General features: G+C 43.4%; 1 protein-coding gene across 2 annotated transcripts in view; it reads right to left on the bottom strand.

The window, feature by feature from the left end:
• LOC142251247 (ligand of Numb protein X 2-like) overlaps nt 1–21671 on the bottom strand; it is an 89942-nt gene that overhangs the window by 50806 nt on the left and 17465 nt on the right. The window contains exon 1 of one of the 2 annotated variants that reach the window (XM_075323872.1): nt 8920–9003. The exons of the other annotated variant lie outside the window; for it this stretch is intronic. The gene's annotated coding sequence lies outside the window, so the exon portion shown is untranslated. Of the gene's footprint in view, nt 1–8919; nt 9004–21671 lie in introns of those variants that run through there. 2 annotated transcript variants of the gene reach the window in all.

The raw sequence follows: 21671 nt of genomic DNA, 5'->3' as shown, positions 1-21671 counted from the left end.
AATGTAAAAAAACACTTGTGCAGAATCCACATGCACTAAGAGAGGCCTAATAAAAGGAATCAAAATAAAGCTGTGGAAGAAGTCAGCGCTGCTGTGAATAAAACGCAGATCCAAAGAGCTGAACGGTTTTCAAAGGTGGTTTAATTCCACGCGTTTCGAAATGTATCCTCACTTCTTCCTCAGGAAATACATCAATGGATTGGTGGACTTCCTGAGGAAGAAGCGAGGATACACTTCAAAACGTGTAGAATTAAACCACCTTTGTTAAACTATCATCTCTTTGGATCTTCGTTTATTCACCGCAGCGCAGACTTCTTCCACAGCTTTATTTTGGTACTTGCGAATACCCCTTTAAAGTCTGAATGTATAAATCATAAAAGACCACCTATTTGGTATCACTGTGGTTTTGATAATCTGCATACTCCAATTTTACATAACAGAAGTGCTGCAACTATAACTTTACATCATCTTGCACAGGCTTCCAGACACACACACTTATCTGTCTCGTGCTATATACTTGTAGGTACGGATATGCTGATATGACATTTGGAAGAAACAGGCCATAATTGAACAGTAATATTCTGTAAATCCATTGAAACAGTTAAAGGTGTGTCACAACAGCAATTATGAAGCCAGTAATCTCTACAATTTGATGTTCCAAACATTGTATAAATTGTATTATTGACCACTGGAGAAGACGAGGACAGATACAGGGTAAATAGCTCGGTAAGTCACTTAAGTACATAACTGCTAAGTATGTAACTGCAGCAATTCAAGGCTACGTGAAAGATAATCATTACTGACAGAACAATATAAGGAAAAGGTCAATTTACTGAATCACTTAAAAAGCAAAAATATATATTATTACCTGGAAACTTAATCCCAGTAAGTAAAGTGCAAACTCACAGCAAGGTAATTCAGTCAACAAGACAATACAATGTAGTAGATGTGAAAACATCTTTCATTCAAGGCCTCTTTCAGACGTCAGTGATATTTCTTGTATGTGAAAATAAAAATATATAGACGACGTTCCTGCCTGCATCAGATTTTCATCACGGTTTGGTCCACGTCTCAATTTGATACTATCAGTGTGGCATCCATTTTTCTAGAAAAAAAAACAAAAAAAAAAACAAAACACGTTTCCCTGAAAATAAGACCTAGTGTCATGATCTAGGACCGGTATTCTCCGCTCCAGAGTTTCACAGACCCGGCTTGGTCATGTCATCAGCCTCATTCTGGTTTCTGGAGACTCTATATATGGTCTCTGAACCTGCATTTCTGTGCTGGTTATAGTGTTGCTCTGCAGCCTGTGACTAGCTCTGGTGAAAATTCCTGTTTGATCTGAGTCCTTGTTACCGTGCCTTGACCTGTACCCTCCCCCAGTCTATCCCAGTCCCTGACTTCCAGCTCCTGTCTGTGGTTTGTATTTCCCTCTGCATATCTGATCTCCCGGCTTCCGCCTCGGTTCTGTTTTCTGGCTTGATTTTTATCCTCCCTTTGCTGTGACTTGACTCTCCTGGCTAGACCCTGACTGTTTGACTACTCTATTGTCCCCTGGTGGTTCGCCTGTTAACTGCCTGCTGAAATTACTCTGCTGTACTTCAGCTGCCTTTCTGTTACAGGGTTACTTTGACTCTCCTTCACTACTGCCACCTAGTGGGGAATACGCTGTACTACGTCTCACTTGCCCTTTGTGCAGCGTGACACCTACCCTGAAAATAAGCCCTAGTATGATTTGAGTATGCTTGAAATATAAGCCCTACTCCAAAAATAATCCCTAGTTACAGTTCAGAAAAAACAGAAAAAAAGTCAATCTAAATAGTGTCCAGGTAGCTATAAGTTTAAAAAAAATAAATGATCAATTGCCAATAGAATGCGGCAGGAAAGATAGAGCCTTCACCAAGGAAAGCAGACGCTCCCAAAAGATTAGCACTCAAAAGATCCCAAGGGACCCCAAAAATAAGTGTTGGTAAGTGCCAGGCTCTCACACAGATCAAATAGTCCTCTTTACGTCACTCCACTCTTGAGCCCATTATATTGGAGCGTTGTGGCTGCTCCCATTCACCAGGAGGAGCCACCGCAACTCTTGGAAGAGAGCAACTGGAACGTCAAGGGACCTTACGAACATTACGCGCCTGTGATATGGGTGATGCCAGCAGGACAACCAGAATTTTGTAGAAGTACCTGGCACTTTTTTCCAACAGTCATTGTTTTGGATCTCGTGGGGTCTTTTGCGTGCGATTCATTTGGGGGTTTCTGGTTTTCTTGGTGAAGGGTCTATCCACCATATACCTCAATACAGTTCTGTATGTGAACAGGGGTAACACAAATCTACTGTACTAGTATTTTGACCTCCAGACAACAGGAATACAAAAAGAAAGAGTACAAGAAAGGAATCACAGAGGACTCTCAAGATAAAAAGCTTACTGCTTTCTGCAAAAAGATGATGTTGGATATCCGAATAGTACAAAAATGGCGAGTAGAGTATGACAGCCTTGGTCAATGGTTATAAGGAAAATGCTATGAAGCACAGGTGTGGATCAGGTCGGCAACAATACCTGAGCTAGAAGACAATCTGTTTATGGGTTTATGACAGAAGAGTGAAGGCTTTGGTTTGGCTTAGGTCAAGACTAGATTTGAATAAATGTTGAATGATTACGTTTATTCTTGAACAAAACAGATAGTTGTTCATGGGAAAATTTCCTAAAAATAAGCCCCAACACATCTTTTAGAGCAGACATTAATATAGGACATTTACGAATGTCTCCAGATGGCATCAGAGTGCTGTTTTTCTTTCGTGGACACACTGAATTGCATTGGCAAATTTCATCCTTGACTTGGGTCAAAAGCGTTGAGGTTAAGTTTCTTATGTGGACAGTCTGTTCATGCAAGTTCACATAAAACAGACAACATAGACTCTAATGGGTACAAATTCAATCAATGAAAAATAAATATGTGAAATACAGACGTCTGAATGAGGTCCAACAAGTTGTAGCATGGCAGTTATGCAATAATAGTCAGGACACATTTTTAACCTTTTACCATCCTTTTATGTCCGCGTAAGAAGAGACAGTCAAGACAAGATCAAAGGCCAAAAGTACAAAAGTGACTCCATCTGTCTTATTATAGAGAAAGACCCCATCTTGGCTTCTGTTTGAATCCCATTTTTCGGGGGCATCACACGGAAACCCTGACAGCCTCCAATGTGGGTTTCAAATGTTATGTGAGCCCAGTCTTACATAGGCCTGAAAATGTTAGCATTACTGCATGCTTAGCTGTATAAGTATTTTTAAAGGGAAACCGGTGTGAATCACCAGTGAAAGGGATTGTCTGAACTGAACATAAATTTGCCCAATCCTGACAGCGTCCCCTCTACTGCCTGCTCTGGCGGCATCGAGCTTCATTGAGAGAAGCAGGAGAAGTCTCTGGTCAGTACGTGTCCGTAACTATACGAATTGTGACAACTGCTCGAGCAGACAATAGAGAGGCGCAGTCAGGATTTAGAAACCTGAAGTGGCATTGAGTAACTGTAGAAAGTTAGGCTATGGCTATGTGCGCACAGTGCGTTTTTCGCGTTTTTCGGATGAGTTTTCATTTTTGCTGTTCGCACACAACGTTTTTTTTTAAGCTGCGTTTTTGAGCTTATAAAAAAAAATGGACATGTCAATTCTTTCCTGCGTTTTTCTGTGTTTTCCCCTCATGCAATGCATTGGAAAAACGCAGCAAAACGCAGAGATCAAAAACGCAGCCAAAAACGCACACCAAATCACGGTAAAAACGCATGCGTTTTTTGCCGCAGGTGCGCTTTTGTGCGTTTTTAGCGGCCAAAAATGCAGCGTCAAAAAAACGCAGCGTGTGCACATAGCCTATATGCGCAAGCTGCAGTTTTTGTCGCAGTTTTGTTATCAGAAAGTTCTGACTTTTGACTTCCCAGCAAAGTCTATGAGAATTCAGATTTTCTGTGCACACATTGCAGTTTTTTGTCTGCAGGTTATTTGGCAGAAACTGACAAAAAAAACTGCAGCATGCTTTATCTTTTTGCATTTTTGGCTTGCTTCTACTGGCAAAATGCATCAAAAATGCATCATCATTACAAGCGTTTTTTTTGTTTGTTTTTTTTTTGTTCCCGGCACTCTGTGACAAGGTACAGTTTTGGTTACAGTTTGGGTGCAGCTTTTGTGACAACAAAACTGCAGCGTGCGCATATTACATTCAGCAGAAAATTCTATTATATTATTATTATATTATTATAAACTGTCGCCATTTTTCCCCCATTTTAAACAGTGCGGCCACCACTTGTATTCCCTTATATACAGTATTCTAGAATGCTGTATAAGTGCCCAAGACTATCTGCATAACATAAAGACCGTTTTATTATACTCCCCTATGGAGCGGTCCGATGGGCATCGCAGGTCTTGATCCCTCACCTCCCCTCCTCCTTCCATCACAGTCCTCATTCCCTGCTCCATGTGGATGACGCATCCTATGTGATCCACACAGTGTCTGCCATTGCGCGCTCCTGCGCACTTCTCTCTGCCCTGCTGAGGGCAGAGCAAAGTACTGTAATGTGCAGGGCAGGGCAAGCCAAAGAGCTCCACCCATGCGCACTACAATACTTTGCCATTGGCATGGCAGAGACGTGTGCGTGCGCAGGAATGCGACAGTAGACACTGAGGATAATGTAGGACGAGTCATTCACATGAGACAACAAGAGAGGAGGCGCCCCATAGGGGAGTATAATAAAAGGGTCTTTTCTAGGTTATACAGATCGACTTGGGGACATATATACAGTATTCTAGAATTCTGTATATAAGGGATTACTGGTGGTGGCCGCAGTATATATGGGAAAAACATGGTGATAGATCCCTTTAAGGCCCCCTATAAACGTTAGATAACTGGTGGGATTGATCGACATTATCTCCTGACTCTTGCACCAACAGATGCGTTCCCGTTTTGCTCTTCTACAGTTAGAGAACACAAACGATCATCCGATGATATTCAACATGTCACATTCATCCCATATAATGTTGGAGGAGAGCATGCCTTATACACATAAGACTGTCAGAGGATCCTGCTGATATCCACAGGTTCAGATGATTTTTAGCCTAGCGTATATGAGGGCCTTAAGAATTTGTAGACTGCCAACTTTTGTGCAGACCTAGTCTTTAAAAGGGAATTTGTCTCCAGGTATTTGCCACTTTATCTGAGAGGTGTAGAACAAGGTGGCAGAGATCCTGATACCACTGATGTATCACTAACTAGGCTTCTTCCTGTAGTTTTGATAATAATCACTGTTTTATCATCTGAAGATTATCACTACCTCTATTATCTTTAAGTAAACCTGCTTCCAGGTAGTCCTCAATAGTACTGAGCTCTATATAACCCACCCACACCACCGATTGGCATCTTTTTGTGTACACTGTATGTAGGCAGAAAGCTGCCAATCATTGGTGTGGGCAGGCATTAAAAGAGCTCAGCATTCAGAGAACTGCTAGATCTGCAGCAGAGAAGAGAGAGATTTTACCAAAACTACACTAAGCAGCTCAGTAAGTGATACATCACTGGAATCAGGGTCGCTGTCCTTACATTATACTGCTTTCAGATGGGATGTGGACATATACCAGGATGGGCCATGATGGGGTCATACAGTAGGATGTGGCCATGATGGGGATATATATCAGGATGGGGCCATTATAGAGACATATATACAAGGTTAAGGCCATATTTACCAGGATGGACCATGAAGGGGACATATACACCAGGGTTGGGCAATATATACCAGGTTGGGGCCATGATGAGGTCATACACCAAGATGGGGGACATTGGGTGACACATTTACCAGGAAGTGGCCCAGGATGGGGAACATTAGTACAGAATGGGGGTCAGTACTACACAATGAAGGGGGGGGAGCAACTCGTATGTCGTTATAGGATTTAGAATGCTACAACTGCCCATACATCTGAATAACATGGGGGTGGCAGACACAAACTTTGCACCAGGGCCCATTGGACTCTATATGCACCACTGGTTACAGAGTTGCTTTAAAAGAAAAGCCGAATAACACTCTCTTTTAACATGCACTATCATGTGACAATATGATCATTTTTGTAAACCTTTATATAGTAATTTAGCCGCTGGGTAAAATATTCACATTTGAATCCTAGAGCCTTTTGGCTTTACATGCCAGCCTTTCCTTAGCAGAATACAGAACAATAACACATACAGAGATTACTTTCCTTGGGAACAAAGAAGATATCATCCGATATCCCAGCACAGGGAAGCAGTGTTGTCCGTATAAGATATCCCCGTACAGGTGTACCCACGTGAAGAGTTGCCGCTTTTCATTTTCAATAATTAATTCACTAAAATATAGATGAGCAGGATAGGCTATTTAGTAGTAAAAATATAATACCCCCTCCCTGGCCGGCGCTGCTCCAGCGGCACCACAGCTTCTTCCGACTCAATCGGAACGTGACCACTGAAGCCAATTAGCGGTCACCAGATGCCCCCCGCCAGGAGAGGAAACCAGGAGACTGTGGGGGGATGCGGGCAGAAGTGCAGAGGATTGGCATCAGTCCACTATGCATCATTCTGAGGGGGAAGGGGGGGTTCCATCACAATAGTGGACAAGATATTTTAATGAAGGATTTGTACCATGGTTGCCAGATTGTAAAACAAAGATGCAGCAACTCACAATTGCTCCTTCATTTATCATTGGCATGCACCATTTTTTACTAGCAAATACATCCTGACCAATCTAATATTTAGCATGTGCCATATTATAATTAGTGCAACTTTAGCCAAATTTAAGATCTCATTTTTTGTAAAGTATTTCCTACCAAATGTAATGGAAGAGTAAACAATATTCAGATGGGTTCTTGCTTTATAGCAGATTTATATCTCCATGGAAAGAATAAAGTTTAAGATTGCTGGAGGCCAGGTGAGAAGGTGAGACCACGTAGACCCGAGACGCGGCCATTCCTCTCCTGTCTGCATTTTCTATTTGTTAGTGAACATGCTTCAGGGTCACATGCTGGCCGGCCCGCTACATTGATTTGTAGGTGGCAACAATCCAAGCTTCGCTGTATGCCAGAACTGCTGATGAGAATCACTAACAAAGCTGTTCTTCCTTCCTATGCACAGTGCCATGATCAGGTGCCAGCGGGGAACACATCATTAACCTGCGGTAACAAACCACAGATGGGGAGATCAGTGCAGGAAAGGAGCAGAACCAGAACAGTAAGGAGCTGATAAACCGTTTTCGCCATAGTGTTGTCGTAAAATTGTTTGAAACGTCACAATTTTTTGTGCCACTTGCCGATTTCACCTCAGTCCCGGCCAGCTCTTTAGCCATTTTGGATACTAAGCAGAGCCGAATGCAGACAACAAAAATCAGAATAAATGCCACACTTTTGAGGGGTAAATTATGACAAAAATGACTCCAATCTCTGGTGGAAACTGAAAGATGCACCAAAATTGATAAGAGGCAAAAACATATCGGAATGGCTAAGGCCTCTTTCACACATCAGTTTTTTGCCATGAGTCGCAATCCATCGTTTTGTGAAAAAAAGAATCCGTTTTTTTCTCATTGACTTGTATTAGCGACGGATGGCCTCACGTTTCATCAGTTGTGTGACAGATCCGTGAAAAAATGTTTGTGTGGCAGACGTCTACATGAACGTTTGTGTGCGTCGAAAAAAACGGACAGCGACAGATCCGTCGGCGTCCGTTGTTTGTTATAATGGATGCCTACGGGTGCAGGATCCGTGAAATGATGGATTCCGGCGACGGATCTGTCTTTTACTTATCGAGCATGCTCAGATGTGTAAATTCCTTTCTGGTCAGAAAAACACTCTCTCTGGGTTCATATAGGTTTTAAAAAATAAATAAATAAAAAAAAAAAGTGGCACGACAGATGAGTATTTTTTTACTGGATCCGTCACATCAGTTTTACCACAATCTCATCAGTCACAAGACGGATTATGACTGATGCAAAAAAATTAACGTGTGAAAGAGGCCTAAAACAACCATTTTTCACATCAGGCAAGTTTTTACTTTCAAAGCCATTCTGGCATGGATTTTCATAGTAAATACAACAGTCTCATCAAGTCAGAAAAAAAAATAATTTCATTTAGATTGTGAAATCTGTTGACACATCAGTTTGTATCAAGTTTGTGAAATATATATGTTTTGATTCTGCGTTCCACCATACGGAGACCTGCGACACAACCAGGCAAAGCACATCGTAGCCTTAGTTATTTGCGGATATTGCCTTTTATGATTATATACCATTATTAATATTATTTATTATAGCGCCATTAATTCCATGGCACTTTACATGTGGAAAGGGTATACATAATAGGGACAAGTACAATAATCATGAACAGTACAAGGCACAGACTGGTACAGGAGGATACAGGACCCTGCCCGCGAGGGCTCACAGTCTACAGGGGATAGGTGAGGATACGGTAGGTTAAGGTAGAGCTAATTTTTGCATGAACAAGACCTCTTCACTGCATTTTCACGTGGCTTGATCTGTATAAAATCATTGTGTTGGATTTGATACACTGATCAATAAAGCTTTTGGTTCCTTATGATTAGATTTCTTTGTCTATATCTTGTACTATTTGGTCTGCGGACAGGTAAAGCTGGTATTGAGTCTGGTACAATGCTGTCTGAGCACACAAGCTCTCTGGCTATTGTAGAGTGACTTCTCTCAGCCGTGCCCATAACATGCAGAATCCTGCTACCTGGCTATTATCAGCCCCATAGTCCTTGTTCTCAGTATCACACATTACACAATACTACTGTGGATTATATAGGACTGACTAGCATAATTACAGATGTAGCAGAGCTAAATCTGTCATTACTTAGTGAGTTGCACTGTAATCTGTAGTGTATGGAGACAGAAGTACATACCCTGGGCTCCAGAGTCGTCTTCTCGCCCTGTGGTTCTGTGACACACACCGCTGCCGGTCCCACACAGATATTCAGCCTTTATGTCCCCCCTCTTTGCGGAGGTTTAATACTTTGGCCTGGAAATAGGTAAGCAAGCAGCTGAGAAAACTCCCGCGTGCCAAAACCATCCAGTCTCCTGTGACATGCCAGGAATTTCCATCTTAGTAATGAGCGGGGAGGAGTTGTGTAGGGGGAGTAAGGAACCAAAGAAGCCGACAGATCTTCACTTTCCTGAAAAGTAGCTGGTGGCCTTCACTGAGCTGAGCGAATATACAAATTTACAGATCTGACCGTAGGGAGAATCTAAGAAACATCTGGCACCTTCAGGACAGGAACATTACACTTTACATCCTGGATGACGCCGGTATAGGAAATGTGGCTTCCATGTTAAAAAGGATGACCGCAGGGTCCACACAGTGACAATTATTATTTATTTTACTCAATTATATAGCGGTATTAATTACACAGTGCTTTATAGACGTGATCATCACTGTCCCCATTGGGGCACACAATCTACATTCCCTATCAGTATGTCTGTTGTGTGTGGGACGAAACCTACGCAAACACAAGGAGAACATACAAACTCCTTGCAGATGTTGTCCATGGTGGGATTTGACCCATGACCCCAGCGCTGCAAAGCAACAGTGCACTGTGCTCCAATAAATGACTATTTTTCGTTTTATAAGGTGCACCGGATTATAAAACGCACCCCAAATTTAGAGCGAAAAAAAAAAGGTAAAAAAAATAAAAAATAAAATGGGATCCGTCTTATTATCCGGTGTTGTGTTACCGGAAGGGGGCAGCAGTGGTGGTGAAATGGGTTCACAGGAGGCAGAGGTTGTGCTGGCAGCCGCGGCGGGTTAGTAGCGGTAGCTGCAACGGGTCCGTGGTGGCAGCAGCGGTCAGTGGCGGCAAGTGCGGCTGCATACGTGGTGGGAGCCGCGGCGGGTCCGTGGCGGTGGGTGACAGGTGGAGCAGGCCGGTGAAGTAAGTGTCTCAGTGTGTTCGCGGTCCCGCTTCAAATGATGGCACCTGGAGCGACGCATGCGCAGATGGAGCGCTCATCCAAGAGCTCCCTCTGCGCACGCGCTGACTCCCATCGCCATCATTTGAAACTGGGACCGCAGACACACTGGGACACCACAGTCGCCCGCCCGAAGCACACACGCACAGAGTGACAGCGAGCAGGCCACCCGCCCACACAGAGAGGCAGGCGGCACAGACAGGCACCCGGCTGCCCGCCCGCACGTACGTACAGAGAGGCAGCCGGCACCGACAGGCACCCGGCTGCCTGCACGCAGCCACAGGCACCCGGCCGCCAGAACGCACCCGGTCGCCGCACAAACAGCACCCCAGTAAGCTGTATTCGGATTTTAAGACGCACCCCTCATTTTCCTCCCAAATTTTTGGAAGGAAAAGTGTGTCTTATAAACCGTAAAAACACATTGGGCAGGAAGGTGGCTCAGTGGTTATCACTGTTGCTTGCAGCGCTGAGGTCCTGGGTCCAATTCCCACTAAGGACAACATCTGCAAGGACTATTGTGTTTATGTGGGTTTCCTTGGGGCTCTCCGGTTTCCTCCCACACTCCAAAGACACAGTGATGGGGAATATAGATTGTGAGCCCCAATGGGGACAGTGATGCTGATGTATGTAAAGTGAATGGAATTAATGGCGCTATATAAACAAATAAATATAATTATTATTATTATAGTAGATTGTAAGCCTTTCAGGCCGGGTCCCCAGTGCCACTGTAGCGGTCACCTAATTGTTATGTACCAGTAAATAATCGTGTACTGTGAACCCGGTTTCAGCATTTAAATAGAATTAAGGAAGTTCTAAAACCAAAAATATTAATAATGTTAATCAAAAGTCAAGTTTTATTTTTAGATTTTGAAAACCTCTAAAAACATTAGTCTATTTTACACATGACTACATAAAGCAGATTCATTTTACAGACTATACCGAGCACGGAGGTGGCATCGGGAAGAGCCATCCTGCCCGAGGCAAAAACCGTGTCTAATACCTGAATCCAGACAATAGGGATTCCCCCCGAGAGCATCACCTGGTGTCTGCGGCAGGGATAATGAGAAATGTGAGCGCCGGGCAGAGGAGATGACGGGGAGTCAGGGCGTTCACAGCATGCATTTCACTGGTACAGGTTTTCATTACTTTGGTCTATTTTCGGTTACAATGCTGCATTATAATAAAAGAATACTTGGAATCTATTGCCTTAAGACAGATTTCAATAGCAAAGAAGTCCAAAAATAGAAATATAGCTCTGTTCATGCTACTTGTGTGTTCCCCCTTAAAAGTGTACACTAGAAAAATAAAAAACAACAATGTACACTAAAATGGCATATCGTTGTGTATGTACTACTTTAACTCTGGTTGAGATAAAAAGAAACGTACCAAAAGGCAAGGCAAGTCCGCACCAAAGACTACAAAAGGCACAGGGAGCTGATACTAAGGCAATCAATAGGCAACAGGAGCCCACACCAAAGTTTCTATATGGCAGGGGAAATCACGCACCATGGCCCCCAAAGGCAGGGAAATCACGCACCATGGCCCTTAAAGGCAGGGAAATCACACAACATGGCCCCCAAAGGCAGGTGGAAATTACACACCATGGCCCCCAAAAGGCAAAAGAATCACACACACCATGGCCCCCAAAACGCAGGGGGAGGGGGGGGGGGAAAATCACATACCATGGCCCCCAAAGGCAGGGGGAAATCACACACCATGGCCCCCAAAGGCAGGGGGAAATCACACACAATGGCCCCCAAAGGCAGGGGGAAAATCACACACAATGGCCCCCAAAGGCAGGGGGAAAATCACACACAATGGCCCCCAAAGGCAGTCGGAAATCACACACCATGGCCCCCAAAGGCAGGGGGAAATCACATACCATGGCCCCCAAAGACAGGGGGGGGAAAAAAAAAAAAAAAAAAAAAAAAAAAAAAATCACACACACCATGGTCCCCCCCAAAAGGCAGGGGAATATCACACACCATGGTCCCCCCCAAAAGGCAGGGGAATATCACACACCATGGTCCCCCCAAAAGGCAGGGGAATATCACACACCATGGTCCCCCCCAAAAGGCAGGGGAATATAACACACCATGGTCCCCCTCAAAAGGCAGGGGAATATAACACACCACGGGTCCCCTCCAAAAGGCAGGGGAATATCACACACCATGGTCCCCTCCAAAAGGCAGGGGAATATCACACACCATGGTCCCCCCCCCAAAAGGCAGGGGAATATCACACAACATGGTCCCCCTCAAAAGGCAGGGGAATCACACACCATGGCCCCCAAAAGGCAGGGAAATCATGCAGCAAGGCTCCTAAAGGCAGGGGAATAATGCATTGTTATTCCAAAGCAATAATACAGTTTCTGAAAATGTACCGCAACAACAGGGCCACAATGATAGTGGCTGTGGGTGATAAGAAAGTTGTTACACAACAGTTTACACTTTGCACGCAGATGTACATTGTATAACATAACAATTCTCTAGAGAGGCAAAATGAAAGTTATCAGTGTGATCAGTGCCGCTAGCACTATCAAGCACTATGTTCAGACTACACTGTACACGCCGAGCCTGCCAATTCAGAGCAGGAGACCCCACATGTATTAAATATTATAATATTCCATTCCATACAAAGTGTTTAGTACATCTAGGCACAGCTTTGTGTCGCCTCCCTGCTCTGCACATTGCTGACATTTACCAGCTTTCTATCTATCCCTGCTCTCCACAGAGTAACCATTTCACCCTGAAAGTAAGTACAATAATAGGATGTTAGAAAAAGTATTACATTAGTCCCTAGTGGATGTAATGAAGAGCCCGTCTTATGACCGTGTGTAACGGGCACCAAACACTGCGTGGTCTGCAGACACGTAAAGCACATAACCCACAGATTGCAGGTGATGGCATGACACACAACAAATCTGTGCTGGTTCATCAAAAACCTTCTAACATAACTTTTGCTGGCAGCAAATTTACAGATAAATGATTATCTTAGACATATTAAATGTGTCATGAAGCTAACCTGTCTGCCATCTCCAGAATATGTGTATGCCAGCTCCTACTTTTTAGCACAACATATATTAAATTGTATACACAGGTATAGTTGTGCCGGGGCAGGCACAGACAGAAGAGGGCCCTATGTAAGGGCAGATCCTTTTGTAGTGAGATAGTAGATTATTTATAATACACTCCTTATGTGTCTGTGACAGAAGCTGCTTGCTACTATGTAGCTGGAAAAAGGCCCCCATACAACTGCATGGGTGGCATCAATGGTATGTACGCGCTAGGTTGTGCCAATTTACTGTGTTGCTCTCCTAGACAATCCCATTCATATGCATGCTTCAATATGCTTCCGTTATGTACCGTCATCCGTTCCAATGATGGAGGTAAGGCTAGTTTCACACTTGCGTTTTTTCCCTTCAGTCGCAATTCGACGTTTTGGAAAACAGCGGAATCCGTTAACGGATTCTGCTGCTTCCCATAGACTTGTATGGACAACGCATTGCGACTGATGGTCCTGCGTTACATCTGCCGGGCGGAAAGAACGCAGCATGTAGCGTTTTTCTGTGCTGCCCTGAGCGTCAAAAAAATGCAATGTGCTGGATTCCGTCGGCGTCCGTCATTTTTATAATGGAAGTCTATGGTGGCGGAATCCGTTGGAATCCGTCATTTGACAGATTCCGGTGACACATCTGTTTTTACACAACTGCGCATGCTCAGTAGAGTAATTGTTGAAAAAAAAGCTACAACAGATTCCGTTGTTTTGCAGGATCCATCGCATCAATTGTGCCACTATATGCAAAGCATCCGTTACATCAATCACACAACACAATGGATGCCGCACAAGTCAAGTGTGAAACTAGCCTAAACTCTGAAGAGCAACCACAAGAAACAGTTATAATTAGGTCCAGAGATACATGGACAATAACTGAGTCTTGGTGATTTGGGCTCTGCGTGCCACTGGTTTTATTTAAAATGAAACAACGGCGATCCAATTGAGGAAGTGTAGACTTTCGGCTCTTTTCCACCTGCGATTTTCATGTGCGAGTGCAATCCGATAAAAAAAACACGGATTGCACTCGCACCAGTGTTAATCAATGAGGCAGTGTCCTCTTTCCTGTTATTTCTCGACACGAATCGTGCTCTCGGTGCAGAGCGTCTCAGCTCACGAACCCCCATGCAGGCCTATGGGAGCGTGTGAAACAGCGCACTGCACTCGCATGTTACGCGGCTACATTGCAGTGCACGCAGAGACAAATAGCAGAGGAGATGGGGAGAAAGTGCTCCCTCCATCTTCCCCGCTCCTGTGATGCAATCGCAAGATCGCATTAGTCGCATGACCCTCGGCTGACACCCACAGTGAGAGTCATTAGCATATCACTTCCGATGCGCTTGCATCGGAAGCAGTACGCAAGTGGAAAAGAGCCCTTAAAGAGGACCTACCAGCAGGGTTTTGCTATATGAGGTAAAGGCAGTGCCATACAGGCAGTAAGATTCTGAATGCATGCATATCTGATATTTCATCAACCAAGCATCGGATCTTTCTATAACAGGTATGCCTGGATTCAGCATCTTATTCCCTGTATGGCGCTGCCTTTACTTCATATAGCAAAATCCTGCTGGTTGGTCCTCTTTAATTAAAGGGGATAGAACAAAGATATCTTGTGAAACATTTAGGAATTGCAACAGTTTTTTTACAAGGTCTCCTCATTTCAGGATCTAAAAAGTAATTGGACAAATTAAACTTTACCATAAATAAAATGTTAATTTATAATAAAATTGTGGAGAATCCTTTGCAGACAATGGCTGCCTGAAGTCTGGAATCCATGGACTTCACCAAACACTGAGTTTTCACCTTTGTGAAGCTTTTCCAGGCCTTTACTGCAGCTGAATTTAGTTGTTGGTTGCTTGTGCGTTTTTCTGACTTAAGGCTTATCTTAAAGGGAACCTGTCGGCAGAAATTTCGCCCAAAACCTAAGAGATTCCCCCTCTGCAGCTCCTGGGCTGCATTCTAGAAAGGTCCCTGTTATTATTGTGCCCCCTGTGAGACCAAAATAAAGACTTTATAAAGTGGTACCTTTTTGTATGCAGATTCTGTAAATGTGACACGGGGGCGGGCTGCCTGATGGCCGTTATGCTGCCTCCTGCCGCTTTAGGCCGTCCCCCATCGCCGATTTCCATAGCTGTGGACGCCGCCCAGTGCTCCACAGGTCCCCGCGCATGCCCAGTGCTCATCTCTCGTGGATGAGCACTGTGACCAAGTGTTACCGCTGGTGACGTGCTCGCAGGCTTTAGATTATGGGCGGTGCTGTGATGTTTATTACCAAGCAACCGCCCATAATCGCAAGACTGCGCTTTCCCCCTCGGCGTCCTTCGTACTGCATGGTGCTGCTGACCCCACGTCACCACCTATCTATTTCCTGCCTCAGGGCAAGATGGGAAGGAGGTGACGTGGGGTTAGCAGCACCGCGCTTGCGCAGAACGAACGACACCGAGGGGGAAAGCGCGGTCCCGCGATTATGGGCGGTTGCTTGGTAATAAACATCACAGCACCACCCATAATCTAAAGCCTGTGCGCACGTCACCAGCGGTGACACTGGGCACAGTGCTCATCCACGAGAGATGAGCACTGGGCATGCGCGGGGACCTGTGGAGCACTGGGCGGCGTCCACAGCTATGGAAATCGGCGATGGGGGACGGCCTAAAGCGGCAGGAGGCAGCATAACGGCCATCAGGCAGCCCGCCCCCGTGTCACATTTACAGAATCTGCATACAAAAAGGTACCACTTTATAAAGTCTTTATTTTGGTCTCACAGGGGGCACAATAATAACAGGGACCTTTCTAGAATGCAGCCCAGGAGCTGCAGAGGGGGAAGCTTTTAGGTTTTGGGCGAAATTTCTGCTGACAGGTTCCCTTTAAGCATGTGAAATACAGTTCAATGGGGTTGAGATCTGGTGATTGACTCAACCATTGCAGGATATTCCAAATCTTTGCCTGGAAAAAACTCCTTGGTTTCTTTAGCAGTATGCTTTGGATCATTGTCCATCTGTATTGTTAAGAATCGTCCACTCAACCTTACTGCATTTGGTTGAATCAGACCAAAAAATATTGCCCTGAACACATCAGAATTCATCCGGCTGCTTCTGTTGATCTTCATTTCATCTTTCCAAAGAATATTTTCCAGAACTCTTCTGGCTTCTTTAGATATTTTGGGCAAAGTCTAATCTGGCCTATTTCTATAGCTTATTAATAATGTTTTGCCCCTTGTGGTGACCCTCTGTATTTGCTCTCATGAAGTCTTCTCTTTAAGGTGGACTTAAGATACTAAAACACAGACTCCCTGGAGAGGTTTCTTCACTTGGGTGAATGTTGTGAAGGGTTTTTCTTTACCATGGAAAGGATTCTTCAAACATACACCACAGTTGTCTTCTGCTTATGTCCAGGCCTGTTTCAGTTCCCAAGCTCACTAGTGCACTTGTGTTTTGTTTTTTTGTTGAATGTACAAAACTGTTGATTTGGCCAAACCTAACATTTCTGTTTCTCTCTGCTGGATTTCTTTTTTTCAGCTCAATGATGTTTTGTGTCTCTTCCATTGAGCTCTCCTTTGACTGCATGTTGTGGGTTCACAGCAACAGCTTCCAAATTCAAATGCCGCACCAAGAATCAGCTCCAGACCTTTTACTTGCTTAATTAATGATAGATTAACGAGGACATCGCTTATGCAGCTCATTAAAGAGCTTTTGAGAAAATTGTCCTATTACTTTTGCCCCCCCCTTCAAAAAGAGGCAGCTACATATTAAAGTGCTGTAATTCCTAAACCCTTACTCCAATTAGGATGTGAAAACCCTCAAATTAAAGCTGAGAGTCTGCACTTTAAGCCCATATTGTTCATATAACTAACTATCTTGAATATGTTTTGGTAAACAGTTAAAATGCCAAAACTTGTGTCACTGTCCAATAATTTCCGGTGTATGTATATTGTATACACTTTCTCAAAGGACAATATAAAGTAACAAAGCAGAAAACACAAAAAACATGGATATTGCAGAAACAAAAAAAATTGACATTAATGGAAAGGTGAAGCACTTGAGTGTCTATTTACGTATAAAGGCTTGCTTGTATTACAAATGCTGACACTAAAAGCTCCAGAGAGAATTCCAACCGCAGGAAATTCTAACTGCGGGCAGTTTAAAGCCGACCATCTGAGGAGTAACGTAACCCAGGAGGGAGGATAAAGTCCTCAGTGTCCACAGCACAAAGACCCCTATTCACATTGCTGCTACGTGTACGTAATGACCTGTACCTCTCTCTTCTAGGAAACAGAGGCGGCTGCTCCACAAAGACTTAAACGCCTGCAGGAGTATTTACTCAAGTACAAGGAACTTTTAGAAGCAGTCTTCTTGCTACAATATAAAAATGACTGTATATATACAGAGCAGTGCTTTCCTAAGATCAAAAATACCCTGCTCTGGATTCAAGAAATAAACATTGTTGCTAGTGGCACGCAGGGGTTTGTGCTAGTTTCGCCATAAAACTAAACTTATTTTTGCCCTAGCCATAGAACCTTTCCTGATTATCATGGCCAAAACCCTGCTATTAAAAGGGTTATTCCCATCTCCAAGATCCTATCCCAATATGTAGTAAGTGTAATAATAATATTAGCAAATACTTCCAATTAGAAATGCAGTATAGTTCTCCTGATTAGCTATGTCACTTACCTCATGTGCAGGGCATTGCAGGACCTTAGGTATCCATGGTTACGATCATGCATATAGTCACAGTTAGTTGCCAGTGGTCATAACCATGGATACCTAAGGTCCTGCAATGCCCTGAACATAAGGTAAGAGACAGTGAATCAGGAGAACTATACTACATTTGAGGTATTTGCTAATATTATTAGATCTTGGAGATGGGAATACCCCTTTAAAGGCCTGGGATTGCCTATCTCCGACGAGGCGGGTATCTACACAGATGACACCATACTTTAGACCTAGGCTCACTCTATTAAAATTATTATCAAGCCTCTCAAATTGCCCAACTTAGCCCTACATGACTTTACTACTTCTCCGTCCCCCACTTGACCGCTCTCCTGGCTGCCATTTGTAATGTTTCTCCTACAGACACCATCCCACATCATACCACATCAAAGGTAATTATGAGTTTTCTTTTTTGCGCCCTGTGGGAGGCCTTCCCCTCTATCCTTCGCTACTCTTCAACCTCTCATGTTTATTTTCCTCACTTTTCAAAACTTAAAAAGGCATTATCCCACAAATTGAAAAAAAATAAAATAAAAAACATTGCTGAATTCACAATCATGCAGTTCAGTCCTGCTATATATCATCCATTTTCCTGTGTATCATCTGTATTCCTGTTGCTGCTTCTGAACATGCGCTAGGCAGAGAAAGGAGAGCAGGAATTCCTCTTTTTCAGTGTACCGAGCATGGGATATCACATCATAGCAGTGAGTATCCATCCACTAGCTCAGAGATAACCGAACTTGAGAGATAATGCCTGCAGAGGGGAAATATGGGGGTGAAAATATGAGAGGTGTACTCAGTTTTGTGAAATATTGTATGTCCCCCACCATTCTGCTGTATATATGTCTCCCATACTGGGGTATCCTGGTGTATAGGTCCTCCATTTTGGTATATATGATCCCCATACTGATATATATATGGGCACATCCTGGTATAGAATTGCCCCATCCTGGTATACATGTCCTTCATCCTGGTACATATGTCTTCCATCCTGGTATACATGTCCTTCCTCCTGATACATATGTCCCCCATAATGGGCCCTTGCTGGTACAGAATTCCCCCATCCTGGTATACATGTCCCCCATAATGAGCCCCATCCTGGTATATATGTCCCCCATAATGACCCCCATCCTGGTATATATGCCTCCCATTATGCTGCTTTTTTTTGTTTTTATTTACACACACAAAAAACAAACAAATTTACTCATCTTCCAACTGCTCCCCCGATGCATGGCATCCACTTCTGATACTGGCAACTGACTTCAGAGTTCAAGCAATAGGCAGCGTATGTCGTCACTGCCATGCGCCCTCAGTTATACGCCGATATCACCTGCAAGCTAAATCAAAAAGAATATTCACTTCTCCCCACGCCTAGAATCTTGGCGACAGTACTGTTCAGTGCTGTGAGGTGGGATTATCGGCGTGGGGAGCAGTGAATATTCATTTTCTTAATATCGGACACACGTGTTCGCCCCAGCCACCAGCTTCCTGCAGCAACACTGCACCTGCCTCCTGTGACCCGCTCCACTGCTGTCCCCCCACAATGAGCGAGGTATATCCTTACTATAAGACGCACCCCCCAATTTCCTCAAAAAAAATTTCTGGGGAAAAAGTGAGATATAGGCCGAAAAATACGGTAAGTCTCCCCCAAGTCCCCTTAAGTTTCTCAATATTACACTATGACTTATTCTTGAACACCAGTTGAGAAATTTCTGTTTGTGTGTAACTTTAATGAAAGTTCTCAAAAAATAAATATATATATATATATAAATTTATTATATATATTATAATATATATATATATATATATATATATATATATATATATATATACACACACACACACACACACACACACACACACATACATACATACATACATACATACATACATACATACATATATATATATATTTATTATATATACATACACACATTTTATATATATATATATATATATTATATATACTATATATACACACACACACATATATATTATATATATGTTTGTTGTTATACTTTGTTCGGTTTCTATTTTATCATACAGCAGCAACGATTTCAGGTTTCTATTATTGCGGTCATCTGGGTAGTTTGTTTTGCTAACCAATGTCTAAGAATACATTTCTTGATTACCATAAGAATTACATGCATTATCTTGGGTACAAAAATAGTTCCTCCATTACCACCTTCACTTAAAGGGAACTTGTCATATGGAAAAATGCTATGAACCAGCAGATATAGGGTTGATCTGCAGGTTAATAGCATTCTGAACCTGCCTGGCACCTGCACATTAAACCCCGCTGCCGGAAGGAAATGGACTTTAATCCTCCCGGCAGTTCTGGGGTTAGAGTCACGGGGGAGGCAGCGATGTGGGTTCAGTCACTGCTCTGTGTACAGAGAGCGGCGGCTGTAACCACGCCCCCTGCACTGACTGACAGCTGGGTCTGATGCAGAGTGGCTGTCAGTGAGTGTGGTTACAGCCGCCACTCTCCATACACAGAGCGGTGACTGAACCTGTGCCAGGCCAGTGACTAAAACCAGAACACTGCCAGAAGGATTAAAGTTAATTTCCTCTCAGCAGCGGGGGTCAATGTGCAGGCGTCAGGCAGATTCAGAATGCTATTAATCTGCAGATTAACCCCATATATGCAGGTTCATAGCATTGTTCCAAGTGACAGGTTCCCTTTAAAGTGATATAGTGGAAGAGAAATGTGGAGTTTTGGGAATAGTGATCTTCCATTTTTTGACCTTTCCAGGTCTGATATTACCGAGTTATAATGACCCTGTACATTATGTAGACACTGATGGCCTTCCAGCTCATGTTTAGTAGAGAACTCTTGCTCATTAAACCACCTTCCTTCAGATTTTAACAAGTTTTCCTAAGTTTTGAATTCCCTTATTCTTCCATTATTGGAAATATTTAGCTCATCTCCCTTGAATAAAGTGATATATACCGGTATTTAGTGAACCAGGATTTTATAAAAGGGGACAAACTCTTCAAAGGTATTTTATTGATAAGTGCCACTACTGTTTGATGCTGGATTACGTCACACACTATACAAGTAAAATATATCTTTGTACGTCACACACTATGTAAACTGAGGACCTTCTCTATTAATATGCAACCTGCCTTTTTCAATGGAGTCAGCATATCAAAAAGGCAGTGGCACAAGAACGCCTCTAAAAAGTGTTAAAAGGGGGATCTGTCACCAGTGTTTTGCTATTTAATCCAAGAGCAGCATTATGTATTTGTAGAGACCCTGATTCCAGAGATTTATTAGCAGGAGATTATCACTAGAGGACTAGTTGCCTCATCCCATTTTGTCCTCCTGCTGTCTCCACCACTAATTAGCAGCTTTCTGACTATGCACAGTGTACACAACATGCTGCCAATCAGTGATGTGAGCGGGATTATACACGGCTCAGCATTCATAGAACTGGTAGGTCTAAATCAAAGAAAACAGCGATGTTTGAAAATGACAGCAAGCAGATCAGCAAGTGACACATCGCTGGAATGAGGGCCTTTGTTTCTCCATCAGCTCCCCTCAGATTACACAGCAACAACCTGGTTACAGATTCTCTTTAAACTAATATAATGTAATTCCATTTCACCTGGCCAAAACAACCACTTCTTAAAACTAGAGCATTGCAGTCAGTTTCTGCTAACTCCTCATGTCTCAGTTAGTGCCATTTCACACATTTGGCTTTTCGCTGGATTGGCGGATCCGGCGCATTGCAGTACAGTGTATACAGTACAATGGTATTGCGGCAATTTCCGGGTCACATGCTCCGGTCACATGACAGCATGTGACCGGAGCTTGTCTCGCTGCAATTGCACTGTATCACACTGTACTGGAGTGCTGCAGATCCGCCAACCCAGCGAAAAGTCAAATGTGTGAAACGGCCCTTATGGAGTTGCACAGCACTATC

The sequence above is a fragment of the Anomaloglossus baeobatrachus genome, chromosome 9, assembly GCF_048569485.1.
Source record: "Anomaloglossus baeobatrachus isolate aAnoBae1 chromosome 9, aAnoBae1.hap1, whole genome shotgun sequence".
In the NCBI taxonomy this organism is placed as follows: Eukaryota; Metazoa; Chordata; class Amphibia; order Anura; family Aromobatidae; genus Anomaloglossus; species Anomaloglossus baeobatrachus.
Note: the sequence above shows the minus strand (reverse complement) of the source record. Positions and strands in the feature narration are given on the sequence as shown.